This window comes from Terrapene carolina, unplaced genomic scaffold (genome assembly GCF_002925995.2).
Source record: "Terrapene carolina triunguis isolate 2854851 unplaced genomic scaffold, T_m_triunguis-2.0 Scaffold85, whole genome shotgun sequence".
NCBI classification, from domain to species: Eukaryota; Metazoa; Chordata; order Testudines; family Emydidae; genus Terrapene; species Terrapene triunguis.
In genome coordinates this window covers 6,638,828-6,657,364 of record NW_020664436.1, presented here as the reverse complement: position 1 = coordinate 6,657,364, position 18,537 = coordinate 6,638,828, and the positions used below count along the sequence as shown (strand labels likewise).

Genomic DNA, 18,537 nt, shown 5'->3' with positions numbered 1-18,537 from the left:
GGGGACAGCCAATGTGGGACGTCAGCCAGAAGCTGAACTGGTCTGATGAGGTAGGCAGAGACTCGCACCGGGGAGGTTGTGCGTAGAGGGTTGGGCTCCGTCTGTCCATGCCACTTGGTTTTGAAGAACAGTGTTCTGAAGCAGAGGAAGGATGGTTTATTGGGAGCCAGGAATCCTCTGCCCCTGACTCACCATGTGACTTTACGCAAGTCATTGTCCCCCTGTGTGCTATAGTTTCCCCATCTGCAAGCTGAGGAGCAGGATACTAAACCACGCAGCGGGCCTGCAAAGCTAAATTCATTGATGTCTGTAAAGTGCTTTGGGATCCTCACATGGAAGGGGCCAAAAACGGGCAGAGCAGTCATTATCGAGTGAGGCTAGAGCAGCTGTTTGGAGTAGCAGCGACTCTGAGAAACAGTTCTGCTCCTGGTCCTGTGCATTCCGCTCCCTGGCTGAGGCGTGCTGGGGACAAGGATGAGAAAATAAGCTCTTTGCCCCTTTGGAGGCTTCTTGCTCCTCTGCATGGGGCTGCAGTGGAGGTGGCAGTGCTGTGACCCTCAGGATCCTGAGCTCACCTGGGGAATAAGCCCAGGAATAGCAGGTGAGGGGGCAAAGAGCCTGTTTTCGTGCCAAGGCCCCTGTGCAGCACACAATGAATGGAGAGGAGGAAGCCAGCTTGATTCCCAGCAGAACTTCTAGGAGTTGTCGGTGGCTCACGAGTCTCTGGAATGATAAATACACCCTGGCATCTCCTGGCTCCTGCTGCCTGTTTAATAGGCACCCAGGACAGAGTGGGGTTTATTGAAGAGGAGAAGGGCCCTCTGCCAAGGGCTGTGGTGCCTGGCAGACAACTCAAGAGCCTTGTTAAGATTCATCCCCAGCCCCTAGCTTTGGAAATATCCATGACCCACTTTGGGCCCTGGGCTGGCTCCTGAGCAGAGGAGACTGCACCTGGTGCCCTGCAGAGGGGAAGAGCAAGGAACCCTTTAATGGGTGGGCAGCAGAGAACAAGGGCGGGGTGGTGCCCGCCAGAGAGGAAGGACTGCTGGTTGGGAGGAGGAGAGGGGGATTGAACAGCTAGGGAGAATGCCAGCCATGAAGCAGAGAAGAGATGCCCAGAGAAGGGATGGGTTGGAGGGGGACAGAGGAAGGTGCCAGCCTGGAGCAGAGGTGGGGTGCCAAGGAAGGAGAGGGTAGAGGGAGGCTATCTGGGGAAGGAGAGGGTGGGGAGGAAGGTGCCGGGGGCAGTGAGGGAACAGGGAGGGCGCTGGGCTGAGCCTGGGGAAGAGAGGAAGGCGGGCAATGGGCGTGGCCGGGCCAGCCCGGTGGCTACATGTGGTTCCCCCCACCACTTCGGCGCTCAGCAGCAGCGCGGGAGCGGACAGAGAGCGCGTCGGAGCGTGGCCACGCGGAGCCGTCCCGGAGCAGGTGGGTGATGCTGGGGCACCGACCCCCTTCCTGCACCGCCGCTGCTGCTGCTGCCGCACCAGGACAGGCGGGACTTCAGCCGGCGAGGGGCGGACTGCGCGCTCCGGGGAAGCCGAGTCCCCGGCTCATCCGCTAGTAGGAGAGGAAGGGCACCGGATCCCGGTGGGGGCGAGCGGGTCTGACCTGCCTGCCTCGCTCGTGGATAAGCGGGGGTGGGGGAGGGCGAGCTGCTCCTTCCCCAACACATGGATCCCCGGCACTGGCGATGGGACAGCGGGTGTTGCGGGTCGGTGCCCGCTCCCCCCCCCCAACCCGCTCCCCCGTCTCTCTCATGCCAGCCACGTGTAAATCTACTTCCCGCGGAGGCTACCGCTGCTGTACGCAGATGTCTCGTGCTCAGCCTGCCCCATTGCTGATGGTCACCCCAGGTGTTTGTGGAGTAACAGAAGCAGGTACTTTCCTGGGCGTGTGTCCCACTTCACCGCCGGTGTCGTGGCTTGGACGCATGAATGTCCCGGGCACAGGAATCTGGCGGCACCCAGTGAACTGGGCATGAGGAGAGAGGTGCCAGTTGTCAGTTCCTTGGAACAGGGCAGGTCGGTAGAATGTGTTTGGAGTGTGTTTCCCCCAAAGCCGAGCAATGGTCATTAATCCCTGCGGCGCTGCTCCCTGTCAGAGGTGGAGCTGAATGTCCCTGTAATGGTTATTCCTGGGGCGGTGGGTGAGGGGTGTTGGTGGTGTCCCACCTGCACCATGCAGCCCGGCCCAGATGCGGGACTTTACCGTGTACAGCCTTGGCATTGGGCAGGGTGGATGTCTTTAGTGCCCACGATGGGGGCGACTATTTGGGGCTGCTCAGGTTACAGCTCTTACGTCTGTAGTACCAGCCAGTGTGTGCGGCACTTTACAAACATGCAGGGTTAAGGCAAGGTCCCAGCCCCGAGGAATATACAGTCTGCGTGGGCAGATCCAGCCCAATAAAAGAGCAGGCAGTGCTGAAGGGGAGGTGGAAGAAGGAAGCTCTGAAGGAGGTTTGGTGTGTGGGACTAGGGAAGCTGCTGCATTCTGATGGCTGCGGAGAGCTACAGCGCTCTCTTTGTAACCCCTTTGTCTCACATGGATTCCAGTGGGTTTGGAAGGCTCTTGTGTGAGGGTGGGCTGGGGTAGCTCCCTGTATCTGGCCGTGCTGCCTCATCTCCTGCACTCCCCCTGGTTAGTGGCTGTAGGGGGGATGGCCAAGGTAGGAATTGCTCTGAATGGGGTGACAGGACACCATGGAAATTTTAGTGAGCATCTCTTTCTTTTCCTGAGAGTGACAACTGCATTAATAGTGAGTCTGATAGGAGCAGGACCAGAGACAGTCACACTGGACCCTGCATCCACCGCTCTTTAGTAGACTTTATAGAAGCCAGATAGGGGCATCCCAACCTTGCTGGGCACTAGTGCCAGTTCAGCTGACTAAGATCTCAGTTGTACCAGCCATTGCCCACTGTCTGCCTTTGAGTGGGGCGCCTTCAAGCTGTGAGTTGGGGGTGGTGGCCAGGCTCTGGGGCCTGGTGCTGAGACTCATCATTGAGGTCCTGGGTAAATGAGCCTCGACCCCCAATCCCACTCCTGGTGGGTTCCCTTGGGTTAGAGGCGTGCAAGTCATCCAAATGTCACAGCTGGGATGTGCTTCCCTTTTCATCCCCTGCAGCAAGCTGCCTCCCTTGAGCTGCCTGCTCCAACCAGCTCCCTCATTGTCCAGGGTCTATGCCAAAACATGAAATCTCCAGTCTCTCTTGTGCTGCTCTCCCGTCTCTGTGGCAGCAGCCAGCTCCTGCCCTAAATAGCTTTGAGTTTCTCAGGGCTTGTCTTCACTCCGTTAACTTGGTCCTGCCGTGAGGGCAGGGGACTGGACTCGATGACCTCTCGAGGTCCCTTCCAGTCCTAGAATCTATGAATCTGTCCACACACCCACAACCCTGACTGGAGTGTGACCTGTCGGGGTATAGGCTAAAGCTTGAGTGAGCAAAACTCATCAGTCGCTAACGTGACTGCTCTGTAATGTGGACGCAGGCTAGATCCACCCAGGTCCTGCTAGTCCTCCAGTGCATTCCCACAATTCACTGGGAAAGAATTCAAAGAGCGGCTCAGCTTGCTGCAGCCCAAGGAGCCATGGGAAGCAGCCCCAGCAATCATAGGGCTAGTCTACACTACAAAGTTAGGACGACCTAGCTAAGTCACTCCAAGGATGTGAAAAATTCACTCCCCTACGAGACGTGTTCAAGTTGACCTAAGCCCTGGTGTAGACACTGCTAGGTCGATGGAAGAATTCTTCTGTACATCTAGCTATCCGCCTCTCAGAGGGGTGGATTTACTGCAGTGATGGAAGAACCCTTCCCATCACTGTAGTAGTGTCTACATTACAGTGGTCTGACTGCAGTTGTGCTGTTGTAGGGTTTCTAATGTAGGTGAGTGAGTGCAGAGCCAGTGAAGGCGCAGCAGCTGGCGTGTTATGTCATCGTGTGGCTGCTGTCACTCAAGCTAGGCCAACTCGAGAGGGGTAACTTGAGCATAGATCACTCAAGTTAGCTCTGCAGGGAAGACAAACCTTCAGAAATAGGAGTTGGGTGAGAAGGAATCTGCTTCAACCCACTCAGCAGGGCTGGGATCCCAGGCACAGGAAGTGAGTAGCTTGGGTCTTGCAAGGTGTCCCTGGGCCTCCTCCCCTTCCCAAACTATTTAATGAGAGGAGGAATCCTGCCATGAGGAAGTAATGCTAGTACCTCATTATCTCCTGGGTGGAGGACATTAATGAATTTGCTAGCTTTTGAGGATCAGCATTATTGTTCAGTCACTTGAGGACTTGGCCTGACCTGGCCTTACTGTGACTGCCTGGAAGCCAGAGCACATGGAGCAGGGCCTCCTACATGCAGTCCAGAGTCTTCCACTTTCTGCAGTTAGCCCCACATCCTAGGTTGTCCAAGGAGGAGGGAGCTACTGGCTGTGACGGAAAGGGGAGCCTTCGGGACTACGGACCCTGGACTGCCAAGGAGTTGGGAGCTGGGGCTTTCAGGTTCCCATCAGCTTTCCAAAGAGCCAGGAGCCAGATGGGCCAGAGGGCAGCAAACCAGAACCCCACCTGCTTTCTGTGGCACCATCAGTGAAATGGAACCATCTCCCCAGAAAGCTTAGATTTTGACAAATCAGCATTCTGTGATGGAAAGCCAGTCCCACAGATCATTTCTGACCAGCTCTAGTTGGGAGTGAAGTTCACAAGGTGGGGAAACTGGGATGTGCAGAGGGAAGAGAGGAGAACACACAGGCAGGGAAGAGGGAGAGAAACAAAGGAGGGTGGGGGGGAAAGAAAGAGAAATGAGTCAGAAATCGTCATGGCTCTAAAGGGGAAAGTCTTCTCCCACTGAGTGATGCTGGGCAAACAACTGATCATCACACAGCTTGCTTAGTACATAAGGGCATGTGCTCCCCTTGATCTTTGTGCAAACCATCCCTGGGAGAGCATTGTCCTAACCTCATACCCCAGCCCAGAATTAAAATGGAGTTCACCCTTCTCCACAGTGAGTTAATTCCTTTGCCACAGACCTCGCAGGCCGGCACAGAATCTGAACTGTGCCACCTTGCCTGGCTTCTCCGGCTGCTTGCACTGTTCCAGCTGGAAGTGAGATCTGAGTGCGCGCCAATAGCTCACCCTGTTTAACTACTACAGGCAGAGCCCAGCTGTTTCCATCCACCCTGGAAGCCAGATAACGCAGTGCTGCTGCGGGACGGTCTAGTCCCTACCGCTGGATGGAACAGGAACTTTCTGTTCCATGAGTCTGCCTTCCAAAACAGCTCGCCCTGAGATCCCCACCCAGAGGAGATGGAGATTCTCCCAGGGGCCTCTGGATTTGCTGCAGCATGTCTCTATCTCCCCCACCAGCCTGTGGTAGAGATTCCCTAGAGAAGCAACAGAAACTCCATCCTGTGAGACACATAACTATTCTCCAGGGGAATTTTTCTAGACCATGGAGACGCATCCTGGCCCTCTGTTCCTGGTCTGTGCTGAGCTGGGAGCACAGGAGAGCTGCCAGTTCTGGTTTCCAACGAGCTGCGTCTGATTCTGGCGCCAGGGTGAAGGCAACGCCTTTTTCTTCCTAGAATGTCTTGCATCAGAATCCAGATGTGAGTTTGATGCCATTTCTGGTGAAGCCAGCTGCTGTGGTACTTCCATGGTATTGCTCTGTGCATTACACTAGGATTTTATTCTTTTTGGAGCGCCTAGTGCTATGGGATCTCCCATCCCTTACTTGGTGCCTGCAATAAGTCGGCAGCTCTCTCTCTCTCTGACAGTCACAACCCCATCAGCTCTCAGATGCTAAGGAGTGCTCGCTGTAGGCGGAGGAGGACTCATGGGTGTGACTCTATGGGGCAGGCTTTCTCAAAGTATGGAACTCAATACCCTAGTGTACGTTAGGGTGTGCCATGCTGCCGAGGGCCCTGACCATTTGTGCTTATTAAAGATCTCAAGGCATTTCTGTCAAGAAGAGGAGCATTATTAACCCTGCTGTTTTGCCCAGACTGAAATTCAGGCAATTCAGTTTGGTCTCTCGAAAGTCTCCCTTCCAGTTCTGGTTGTAAGTGGGACTCTCCTTCGTTGCCTGTTGTGCTGTGTGTTCTTAAACACCGCCCGATCCCCCTGTCCCCAGTGGTGGCAGGAAAGGAGGTGGTTGCTGGGTGCACTGCTGGCAAAGCTGGTTGGAAATGGATGCCGCTGTTATTCCAGCTGGGTAGAGGGAGCGATGTGTCTCTGAAGCCTGCCCAGGGTGGTGGCTACTTGGGCTGGTGTCTCTTCCTGGGCAGAGGGAGGGGAGGCTGCAGGGCACAGATTGCTCCCCCTTGCTCTTTCACCAGGCCCTACCTCTGGGCTTGCTCAGCCTCAACTCATGCAGACTTTCCACTGAGAGCCCTGCTCTCTGGCCAACCTTCCCGCTCCTCTCCGTGGGGCTGCTGGGTCTGAAGGGCAGAGAGAGATTTCTCCTTTTTGAATTGCGAGCCCAGAGAGGGGCTCTGTCTGGGGAGTGAGGGGATGGCCAGCCCCAGTGCTAGGGCCTCACTATCAATTCCATTTGATGGGGTCCCTCTGATGCTGATGTAGCTGGAGCTGCAGCCTGGTGCAGAATGTAGCTTCTGCCAGTAGCTGCTGACACCAACCAAGCCCTGCAAGTCCCTGTGGTGGGTCCATCCTCCAGGAACTGACTTCCAAATACTTGGAGTACAGTGAGAGAGCAGCCTGGTCTGGGGGGCAGAGCACAGGAAGTAGATCCAGGAGCTGCTGATCCTTTAGCCTGGCTCTGGCACCTTCTCCCTCTGTGGCTCTAGTACAGTCTTTGTTCCTCCTCTTCTCCCATAAAGTACAATCCAGGCCACTCGACTGAGGCATCTCCTCACCCCAGCCCCGTCTAGACAGACACTGGCCAATACCCGTGTGAGCCAGTTTCCTTTCTAGGCTGGAGTCAAGGCCCCTGTGGGATCTTTGTAGGAAGTGTAGCCTACCCTAACGTGGCTTCGGTGCATGCTGGAGGGGGATCATTTCTTGGCGCTCTTCCAGGGCCAGCCAGCTGAAACGCATGATGATCTCATTGGTGTGGCCACCCTCTGTTATTCCCGGCACCCCTTGTCACACCAGGAGGGCTGCCCTGAAGCAGTAGACAGCAGGATTCCGCACTGGCTTTTGGAGCAATAATGATCTTTGGGCAAAGGCCGGACCTGAAGTGGGGACTGAGCTGAGCCATTTCTGATTCTCCCAGAGCTGGGGTAGGCTGGGCCCCATCCCCTCCTGTCAGTTACTCTCCACTGTAAACCCTGTGTCTGGGGCTGAAAGGAACTTTCAACAGAGATAAACTCCAGCCCCACTAAATCACTTTGCTGTCTAAACAAAGACAATAATCCCCTGGTGGCTCCCACTAGCGCGTGTGCCAGAAAGCTATTCATTAGGCAGGTTTCTGCCAATGGGCCCTTTATCAGTCATCCCAGCCCACAAGCATTCCAACACGTATAGACAGTAAAGACTCTGGAACAGGCTGTAGTGAGACTCTGAGCCATCTCCGGGTGGGTCAGCCTGTGCCCAGGGAGGGACTGGCCTGCTCAGGCCCCCTCCCCAGAAGGGAGGGGCTCATGGCCTTGCGGCTGTGCGTCTGGCTAGTAGTGCCTCTCTCCTGTGGGAGATGCGGGAGGAGACAGAGTCCCCACCCTAAAGAGCTTATAAGCAAATAGTGCCACTGTGTTCAGATGTCCTCACTGAGCTGTGGGTGTCCCTCCTGAGACAAGGGCTAGGGCCTGATTTTCAGAAAAGCTGAGCACCCACAGCTCCAGTTAAAGCACATGGGAGCTGTGGGTGCACAGCACCCCGGACGATCCATCCCCAGCTGTCCCAGGTTGGGAACCCAGAACTTAGGGTCATGTGCTGTCCCAGCTGGTCCTTGACTGACAACCAGTAGTGGGGGGCGGGGGGACTGCATGAGGGTATCTAGCTACAGGGGGGACAGGTTACCTGCTTTGCCCTGGCCCAGCAACAGGCATCTCAATATTTGTATTGCAGAGCTATCCATGGTCCCACTCAAGGTCAGGGCCTCACTGTGCTAAACACAGGGACACACCCTACCACCTCTGACTGCTCACAGTGACCCTGCTGGTCCTTGTGCTTGTCCCATCTCGCCCCATGCCCCTAGGGGTGCGGGGAGACCCCCTGGGAGTTGGCCGTGGGTGTGATTGTGTTGAAGGGGTGGAGCTAGCATTCCAGCCAGCCCCCTGGCTGTGGGCAGTGCCCCATGGCAGTGGTACTTGGCTGCATATCATGTGAGCGCTCTCTGCCATGGGGTTTGAAGATCAGCATCTCCTGGGGCTACCCAGTCCTTGTGGCTGGGGACAGGGCTCTGCCCCATCATTATGAGGTGCCTGCAGCGTGGGAGGATGTGGCCTGCAAGGCCAGGGATCCCCCTCAGCTGGTGGGGGAAGGCGGGGGCTGTTTTGGGGAGGGCATGTTATCAGGAAAGCCTCCCCTCCTAATTCCAGCTGTGCGGCTGGGGTGAGGAGACTGGCCACAGCGTCACTCCCACTCACCATATGCTTCTTGGGGCCATGCCTGTGCCAGGGACACCCCTGCTCCAGCCATGTGACACATATCTCTCCTGCCATCTCAGATCTGTGGACTTATGATCACAGTCCCGGAGAATGGGGAGCGAATGGCCCCTTAGCATCAGGCTGTTACCCCAAAGTCCAGTGCAGAGAAACTCCTGATTAGCCTGTAGCAGAGTTTGGGGGATGTAAGTCAGGGTGCAAGGTGGAGAGCTGAGGGGAGAGGGTTGGGAAGTTGGGGTGATGAGTTAGTGCACTGGCCTTCCATCTCTGCAGAGCTGGATTCAAATTCTGACTCGGGTCACATGTGAGATGAGTTTGCAGTGCTCAGCCTATTCTTCCCCCATCCACCTGCCCTTCTCACTAGTCAGAGTGACACAATAGTCGCTCTGGAGAGCAGAAGTGAAAGTAGAACGGTGGGAGAGAGCAGTTCAGATTTGAGGGGCACCAGCAGAGCTCCAGGGCCAGCCCATGTAGCACCTGCCCATCCCTTCCCTGGCACTGAAGTCTCATGCCCCTGCCCACCTGATGAAGCTGAGCTAGCAGTCAACACCAGGGTAGCCTCTTTCAAATGCAGCTGACCTCCAGGGCATGGAACCTGGGCCTCAGGGCACCTGGGTTCTATCTCCACCGACCTGCAGAGCTCTCGAGCAAGTCACATCACCTCCCTGCATCCGTTTCCCAGCTGTAAAAGGGAGAGAATACCCTGATCGCCTTTGGAAACTGCTAGCAGATCTGCTGCTGGAGAGCACTAGGGATTGGTACTAAAGCCACACCACTTCAACAGCCCTGAGCAGGGCCCCGCATTTCCCAGGCCCACAGTCCAGCCCCAAAGCCTCTCCTCCCTCTGCCATCTCTACCTCTCTCCCTGCCCCGCTTCCCAATATGGGGACAACACAGGCATGTCCCTTTCCCTCCCAGAGCACCAGCTGCATGGGGCTCTGTCCCTGTCTGGTAGAGAGGGAGGGGCCAGTTGGTCTCTGGAGGCTGGGGCCCAAAATAGTTGCTGCATTTCTGTCACGCCCATGCTAGGAACTGGCCGTGACTGGCGGAAAGGACGGAAAGGGCAGAAAATCCCAGCCTCATTGCCACCTGACACCCCGCTGGGTACAGCTGGTTGAGCTGAGCAGGGAGCCTAGCTCCTAGGAAGAGCCCCACAGCCCCGCCCCCCCCCAAAATCTTTGCAACTTGGGGAAATGGTAATGGTCAGCCCACGGAACATTTTGTGCTGTTTTGGCTGCATTTCCCCCTCCACCACTAAATTGGAACCAGCTGCAAGTCTCACGTGGGCTCCCCAGTCCAGCGGCCTCCTATAAATAGCTAAGCTGGAGCAGCTGGGTAGTAGAAATAGCTCAGTGGGAGCTACACCTTCACCAAGGAGGGGGAGAGGAGCTGCATAAGTGCAGCAGCCCCCAGCTCTGCAAGTGGCCCCTTGCCGTCAGGGTCAGGGCAACCCTCACTCTGTATTTCCCCAGGGAGCTGGGCTCCAACCTGCTGTGGGCAGCTAAGGCTTGGGGGTGAATTACAGGCCTAAACCAGCAACAGGCCAGAGTCGGGGAGCACAAAGGGTGAGCACCAGGGAGAGGCTGCTGGCTGCCCTAGGCTTCTGAATGTTATCTTAAGAGCCACAGAATGGCAGCTGCTAGCCCGAGCCCAGCTCAGGGCAGCTCTTAGCAGCTTAACCTGGGGGAGGGGGATGCAATTCCCAGCCTACAGCCAGCTCAGCACAGCTGTTCCAACACCACCGGGCTGCCCCTAGCACTGTAGTTCCACCTGGAGATGATGTTCAGGGAGAAGTGGGCCCAGCAAACATGGCCCCTCTAAGCGAGAGGGAACAAATCCATAAACGCAGCCACCTCTGGAGCGGTGTCTCAGTGATGGGCGAGTGATTCCTGTCTCTATGAAAGGAACCACAGAAATGTGACTTATTCTTGGGGAGCAGAAAGATTCCTTGTCAGAGTGTGTTTGGCTCTGACAGCTCCCGGGCACTTCCCCTGGGGAGAATATAAGCACCTTTAACGCTGCCCCCCCCCCCCCCCCCCCGCTCACAGCCCCCCAGCCAACTCCCCCCACCCCTCCCCGAGCTGCCGCACTGGCCACACGAACACAGGAGATGGGCACCTGAGGAAAGCTAGCACCAGGCTGCTTAGAAATTGTCAAGTTGGAACCAGCCACCCCTGCCCTTTGAAGGCAAAGAAGGCCCAGGCTGCTCTGAGTATCAGTAGAGGCGGGGCCCGACCCACTGAATAGTAGCTATGCAGAACAGGCCCAGTTCCCAAGGAGCAGGAGGTTATTGTCTCCCCAGGCACCCTCTCGGTTGCTCTGCCAATCCACACTAGCTTCCCATCTGCCCCTAGTTTCTTTCCCTGATTTGACTCTGTCCTGAGCCTAGACCCTGGCGCCAAGAGTGAAGCAACAAGGTTGGAATCCACCCCCTCGTTCCCACTCTCTCCCAGCACCCCCAGGGACCTCTCGCCTCCAATGCACACTGCCCCGGAAGGGGAATTTACTCCTTCCCTCCCCACCCCACCCCTGTCGCTGCCCAGGCTGGTGAACTGGGGGATAGTGAGCAACTGCAGGACTCTGCAGGGGCGAGGGTGTGTGAAAATGGGGGGTTCAATGCTAGTGTCAAACACACAGGCAGCAAAGAGGCCCTGGGGCAGGGATCAGTGGGGAGAGCAAGGGTGTGGGAGGGCAGGGAGGAGAGCAAGGAATGTGTGTGCGCAGGGATTCTTGGGGCATGGGGAAAGAGGGAGAAGATCTGCGAAGGGGTGAAGATCAGGGCGCATTAGGGAAGCAGGAGTGTGGAATTCCCCTCTGCCACGACTATGCTGGATGAAGGCTTTCCCAGCACTACCGCTGAACAAGCTTTTCCAGCTCCCCCATTCAGCACTTACAGTAGAGCCTCTGAGTTACCAACACCTGGGGTGGAGTTTGTTTGTAACTCTGAACAGAATGTTATGGTTGTTCTTTCAAACGTTTACAACTGAACACTGACTTCATACAGCTTTGAAGCTTTACTATGCAGAAGAAAAATGCTGCTTTTAACCGTCTTAATTTAAATGAAACAGTCACAGTTTCCTTGCCTTGTCAAGTCTTTTATTTTATTTTTTTAAACTTTCCCTTTATTTATTTAGTAGTTTATGTTGAACATAGTACAGTGCTGTACAGTATTTGTGTGTATGGTCACTGCTGCTGCCTGATTGCGTACTTCCAGATCCAAATGAGGTGCATGGCTGACCGGTCAGTTCATAACTCTGCTGTTTCTAACTCTGAGGTTCCGCTGTACAGTACCACCTTTCCCTTTCCCACTGATGGCCAGTATCAGAAGGCAGCCCTGTCTGCAGCACCCCCGGGTGGCAAGCCATGGTGTGACGTGTGTGGCCTGCCCTTAGCATCCCCCTCTCTCAGGTAACCCAAGAGCTCCAATGCAGGTTCTCTTGCTACAATAATGCCCTTCCTTGGGGCAAGTTTATTATCAAAAGTCCCAAACCATAGTCCATTTATCACCCTAGTGCAAGCTGTCCTGAAAATCACACATCCTCTCAGCCATGGACGTAACACATACTACATCCTGGCGTTGCCCGCCACACCCAGATTCTGTCACTCCTCCTGTCTCTCTGCCAGGACAGCCAGGACAGCCCTTCCTCCTGTGGTGCAACCCCTGTTCTTCGCAGCAGGAACCCCCCAGCCTCTCTGCTGGCAGCATCCTTGCCAGGGAAGCATCCCTCACTCTCCCTGGCCCTCTCACAGTTCCTCTGGCATGAGCTTTCGAGCCCTGGAGGTGGCAGTGGGTAGGCCCCTCCATTGCTCCTCTGCCTTCCACCCTCCCTTGTCCCCAGCTCCAGCTGGAGCCAACAGGCAGCTCCCGATGCTGCTGCTGCACCTCCTGCCTCCAGCCCTGGCTCTTTGGCTTGGGGACATCAGCCAGCAACCTTCTCTTGCTGCTCTCCCGCCTTCAGTCCTCTCCCAGATTCCAAACATACAGGCTCTGGTAGCGCTAACTTGCCTCTTCCCTTGTTCCTCTAGTCGGTGCTGCCAGGCAGCCCTGACTCACCAGATATTTCTCTCAGGGTCTCTTCCGGATCTTTGATAGCACCCAGTGCTGCCCTAGCCTTTTAATTGGAATGAGCTGATGAGGCTCAGGTGCACTGGCCCCGCAGTGCCCCAAAGGGGCAGTGTCAGCCTGTGACAGCTCAGCAGGAGGAGGTTAGTTAGGATTCTGGAGAAAGCCAAGTAAGGCCTGGGACTGACTGCTGCCTAGCATGGTGCTGTCTTGGAAGCAGGACCATGGGACACAGGGCTGAACACTTAAGCACTGGGTACAGTTCTGGATGCTGGGCGGGCACTGGATATTTAATAGACCAATATTAACTCCATGGCAGAGCCTCCTTCTGTAAACCCTCAGTGACCTGGCTTGCATCTCCTAGGACACTTCAGTGGCATCTGCTTCTCTGAGCAGGGCCAACCCCCTTCCCTCCCTTCCTGGGGATTTTACAATCAGCTGCTCTTGGCTCTGCTTTGTTACTGCTGTGGTAACCACTTTTAATTTCTCCGAAGCCTGTTCTGACCTACCAGGGTCCTAGTTCTGGTGATCTTAGGGTTTGGGTAGGAATAGGTCGTTGTGACAGAGGGCTCGCTGTTCTCTACAAACAACTCCTGTCTCATACCTGACAAACTCACTCCACCTCAGACACCATTTTCTGGGTGTTTATCCATGAAGGGTAGCATGTGATGTCTCTATTGGATGCTTGTAACTTAATACTTATAACCATTGTGTGTCCGGGTAATGTTTAAGGAATAATGTAACTATATTGAAAGCTATGCCTTATGGTCTTGGAGTAAAAATGAGTCCGCAGGGAATCATGCATCTTGGTGATGGCCCATTCAAGTGGAAGGGAGCATTCGTCCCACGCTCTGCCTAGCTGATTGTCATATATTTCTCAATTTTCTACGATTGCAGCAGCTGGAAAACCATCAAAGACAAACTATAAACATTGAAACCACTTGGAGGTAAAAAGGAAGAATACAACAGATGGGGTCACCCTGTCTGTGAATGAAAACAAAATTCTGATTCATTCTATCACAGTGTGGAGAAAGTTCCTCTGCATTCCTTCACCGAGAACACGTCTTGTTGAGCGAGTGTGTTTCATAAAAGATTGGATCCTGGTTCTTCTGAAGTCAGCCCACTCTGCAACAGACTGAACTTAGGGGAAAACCTACTGTACTAACTAGGAAGGCTCGTGGTATCAGGGAGCTAATACCTCGCTACCACAGGCAAGACTCCTTTGCTCTGGAGGCAGGGGGTGCCAAGTTCTGGGTACCCCGAGAACCATCACAGTAGGTTCTAGGGGAGAAAACTGGTCCCGTCAGCAAATTTGTTCAAATGTGTATAGATCTTTCCTTCTGCAGGCTAGCAGTTTGCACACCCCAGCCCTTTGACTCCCTGAGTGAGTCTGGAGCAGAGCAGAGACAACCTGTGTGTGGCTAACTCTGTGGAGATAGTTAGCCAGAGTTCTGCTCTGGCCCCGGGGCCCAGGTCCCTCCCTCCAACCTGTCTGTATCCCTACTGCGTTACACTCAAGTGGCCAGACCCTTGACTTCTGGACACCCAGAATGCACACAGATTTACTGCCTGTGTAGAAACAGTGCCCCCCACCCCATTCACTAGCTTCACCTCCGTTCAACACTCTCCTTCACACACACAGAGCGTTTCTCCGATTGCTCCAGTGCAGCCACTGTTGGGGTGGAGCGTGGCAGCCTTTTAACAGTGCACAGTGACATGGCACAATTTTTTAAGCCAGGAAGCGATGCGGGAATTCAGTATCTGTTTGAAACGGCAAGGGAGAGTGAGGGGAACTGAATGGACTTGCTAGAGTTGGGCTGAGGCCAGGACACAGGACCTAACACCCTGCATCGCCAGAAGTGATTGGGAATCTCTAGCGGCATAAGTAATCGGGGTCCCTGTGTGACATCTCAGTGGGGAGACAAGCTGTTCTCAGTGTGGATGCCAAGCACATGGGTCAGGGCCTATCTCTGCTCCTCTGACATAGCAGGTTGTCAGGGGAGAGTTCTTCATCTTTTCTCAGAAAGAGGCCCTGGGTCAGTTCTTTTTATCTGCCCCTCCCGCTTTGGGACAGATACCAGCCACAGGGCCTTTAGGGCACCTCCCTGAGCCGCTGCTCCATGGAGTCTCTGCCCAGTGCAGCCTGAAGGGTCTGGAGCGACCTGACTGACAGAGACCCACCTGCCCTCTTGACAACAAAGAGAGATTTACCAGCTGGGGCAAGGGGGATCCGCACCTCGAACCAGCCAGTTGTTCCCAGCTGTAGGATCTAAGGTCTGCAGCTGGGTTTAGACAACAGGTCAGTTTCCATTCTGTCACATGCTGCGGGGGGCGTTGGGAGATTGCTGCAGCTGAAGGGAGCTGGGAGCATGGGGGCTGAGTTCTCCCCCTGTTGTGAGAACACAGCATTGTTTGTGCTGTTATTTAAGTGGCTGGAATTGTGTTTGTGAGAGTCTCTCTAATGGTCTATTTTATATGTTAGCCTCTTAGGAACTGTTCCAAAATGTGTGTAATTCTGGGGGAGCTGGGTGCATGCTCAGTGCCCAGGGCACAGAGAACATGAAGGAGCTATCGGGAGCACCTGGCTGGCAGGATGGGGGCACTTAGTAAGGGGTTGTAGGCAGGGATCCTAGAAGTCCAATCTGCAGGGAAAACTTACCCCACACTCAATGGGCCAGCTCTCTCTTTTTCATGGGAAAACTCTTTAGTCTGGTGTAAACACACAGAGTCTGATTGTGCTGTCAGCTACAGCAGGGTACCTCTGAAGTCACTCCAGATGAGGGATTATGACTCCCCTTCAGGGCTGGATTTACTGTACAACTCAGATCAGACTCTGAGCCCGAGGGCCACTTCTAGCAGAACTGTGTGGAATGGTCGGGAAGCAGGTGGGAGCGAATGCCCTGGTAAAGCTGTGTGACTGGGACTGATCTGGCATTGGGGGTGGGGGTTGAAAGGAGTTTGTCTTGTGCTCTAAGCGGGGAGTGTGTGGCAGGAGAAGTAACTAACAGGTGGGTTTAAGATAAAGCAGCTCTTCAGTTTACTCTGTGCTCATCCATTAGTTGCTGCAACCAACCGAGCCCCTCAGCATGTGTGTTACACTCTTTCTCCACACTCGCCTGCTGCCAGATCAGTGTCAGTAGCATGACTTTACTCCAGGCACCCACTTACAGCTGTTTGTGATCATTGGTACTGCAACCCTGGATTCTCCCTGGAAGGTCTGTTTCTCCTCTCACACCAGTGTAAATCAGGAGGGATTCCAGTGAGGTCCAGGCTGGGTGAGTCAAACTGGGTCAGAGATGCCTGGGGAGCTGGCTACATTTGGCTCCTCAAGTAGTGGGGAGTGCACTGACCGGGTAGGTTAGCTCAGGTCCCGCATCGTGTCAGGAGCTGCGCTCATTAGCTTTGGAAGTGGCTGGTGCAGTGGGCTGTAGTATGTAAGTCAAGGCATATCCCAGCCCTGAAACACTCCCTTCCCACTCCCCTCCAGACTTCTGGGCAGCTGAGATAAGAAGGAGCTGGGTGCTAAGAAAGATATAAAACACCTTGTTTATATTTCTATATAGATAGATAGGGTGTGTGTGTGTGTGTATGTGTATATATATATATATATATATATATATATATATATATATACCTCTACCTCGATATAACGCTGTCCTCGGGAGCCAAAAAATCTTACCGCGTTATATCGAACTTGCTTTGATCCACCGGAGTGTGCAGCCCCCCCCCGCCCCGAGCGCTGCTTTACCGCGTTATATCCGAATTAGTGTTATATCGGGTCGCGTTATATCCGTGTGTGTGTGTGTGTGATTACACCTACAGAGGTGTGTGTAATTACACACACACACACACACACACACACACACACACACACACACACACTGTTCCTCGGGGAGTTTCCACTGGCTGCAGAGTTCCCACCTGAGGCTCTGCAGATGGGGTGGCTGAGAGGGGCTGGGCTCGGGTCACCCTCTCACTCCAAGTGCTGGGATTATGACTCCCCTTCAGGGCTGGCTGATTTCACACTCCCTGCCAAAGAGATGGGGGAGTGAGAATGGAGCAGGACAGGACAGGGTCATGGCTGTGGACAATGCTAGGAGCTGCTGCAGGGTCCCTGACCTGGAGGAAGGGGGTGCATGTCTGGAATGAGAGTCGTAGGACTGTCAGCAATTTTGCCGGGGCGAGAGAGCAGGCATCACTGCCCCGATTAGAGACACTCGAGCAGGGTGGGGGAGCCTGGTGTCCAACTGCCTCTGCTCTCTTATTGGCCCCAGCATACAGAGCCCCTGTAACAATGGAGCAGAGACTCTAGGCACTGGCCCTTCAGAGACTGCCCTGATCCTGCTGCCTCTTCCCAGGGAGGGTCAGAGTCTCAGGCTTGGAAGCCTGTGGGAAGTCGCTGTGGGGTTCCCAAGGTTCTGGGCTCGAGTGAGCAGTGGAAGAGGATGTCTGAAAACGGAACTCAGGAAGGAGGGGAGATGATGACTGGAAACTGTGGCTGTTTCCTCATCAGCTCTTTGATGGTGACTGTTGAAACAAAGGGTTTGTCATAATTCTGGGAACAGTATGAGACACACCATCCCCTGGGTGCAAACGTGTGCAGGCATGCCCCTGCGCACACACACATACAGCTCTCTGTGCACACAGCCTCTGCCTGTGGTGTAGAAATACAAGAGGCTAACTGTAAAAACCTGCATTTACCAGGGACCTGACCCTCACCAGGCCAGACAGCTCCAAATTAGTGTGCCCACAGCCTCATTAGTTCTAGAGTTGAAGGCCAAACTGGGACCACCAGGTCATGATAGTCTGACCTCCTGTATATCTCAGACCAACAGCACCACCCAGCAACCGAAATGAGACCAAAGTATTAAGCCCACAGGAGACTAGACTGTCATGTGCCACAGGCAGAGGATAGGAGGGACCGAGGTGCACCAGTGCCCGAGTTCCCCTGCAATGGCAGGGAAATTATTAAGTGCGATATACCCAGATAATCCTGCAAGTGACCCGCATGCTGCAGAGGAAGGCAAAAAACAAAACAAAAAACAAGGGTTTCCCCCAATCTGACCTGGGGGGGGGGAAATTCCTTCCTAATCCCACATATGGCGATTGGCTAGACAGTGAGCATGTGGGGCAAGTACCAGAGAGAGAGCACTTGGTGCCACCTCAGAGCTCTGACCCTCCCCCCGCAATGAACCATCTCCGGCCATGGCCATCCCTGATGCTTCAGAGGAAGGAGATTTAAAAAACAAAACCCTCCCAGAATACGTTGGTAGGAAGGGGGGAATCCCTTCCTGACCCCTGCGGGTGGCCAGCTGGAACCCTGAAACAAGAGCTTTTAGGAACATAAGACATAAACTGGAAGGGAGCCCCAAGGCTGCTGAGCCCTGACCTTTCGATCACAAGCAACCCCATCATACAATCGCACGCATACATTTGTCCAGCTCGCTCTTAAAACTAGATAGTTGTTTGCCCCTGCAACTCCTATTGGGGGGCTGTTCCAGATCCTCACCTGTCTGAGGGTTAGAAACCTTCTTCTAATTGCCATCCTAAATGTGTTCATGGTCAGTTGATGCCCATATGTTCTTGTGCCCAATTGCCCGTTAGCTTAAATAGCAGCCAGGTTAGGGTCCATATGGGAACCGGGTGGGAGTGTCAAATCTCAGATATACCATAGTGCAGCATCAGTGAGATTTTGCGTTCAATGTACAACTGCCATATATACACTGTATCCGTATCAAAAGCGTACATGGGCACTCCCCTAAGGGCGGCGTGAACTCAGATGGAGTCCCTTCAAGTCAGCCCCTGCACTGGGACATCGGGAATATCTATAGATAAGGGCAGGAAAGGCATCCAGGCCTGTCCTGTCCTGATCGTTTTATGGGAACAATGTCCTTGACAGCCATTATCAGCGGGTGCTGGGGTCAAAG

At 54.4% G+C, this 18,537-nt stretch overlaps 1 protein-coding gene across 4 annotated transcripts in view; it reads left to right on the top strand.

Annotated features, from left to right (window-relative positions):
- The window catches only part of SLC29A1 (solute carrier family 29 member 1 (Augustine blood group)), a 54,231-nt gene that overhangs the window by 19,113 nt on the left and 16,581 nt on the right, over positions 1 to 18,537 (top strand). Inside the window, exon 1 of one of the 4 annotated variants that reach the window (XM_024193774.1) lies at positions 1,375 to 1,428. The exons of 2 other annotated variants lie outside the window; for them this stretch is intronic. The gene's annotated coding sequence lies outside the window, so the exon portion shown is untranslated. Of the gene's footprint in view, positions 1 to 1,374; positions 1,429 to 14,749; positions 14,910 to 18,537 lie in introns of those variants that run through there. One more of the 4 variants, XM_024193773.1, reaches the window with a different exon arrangement.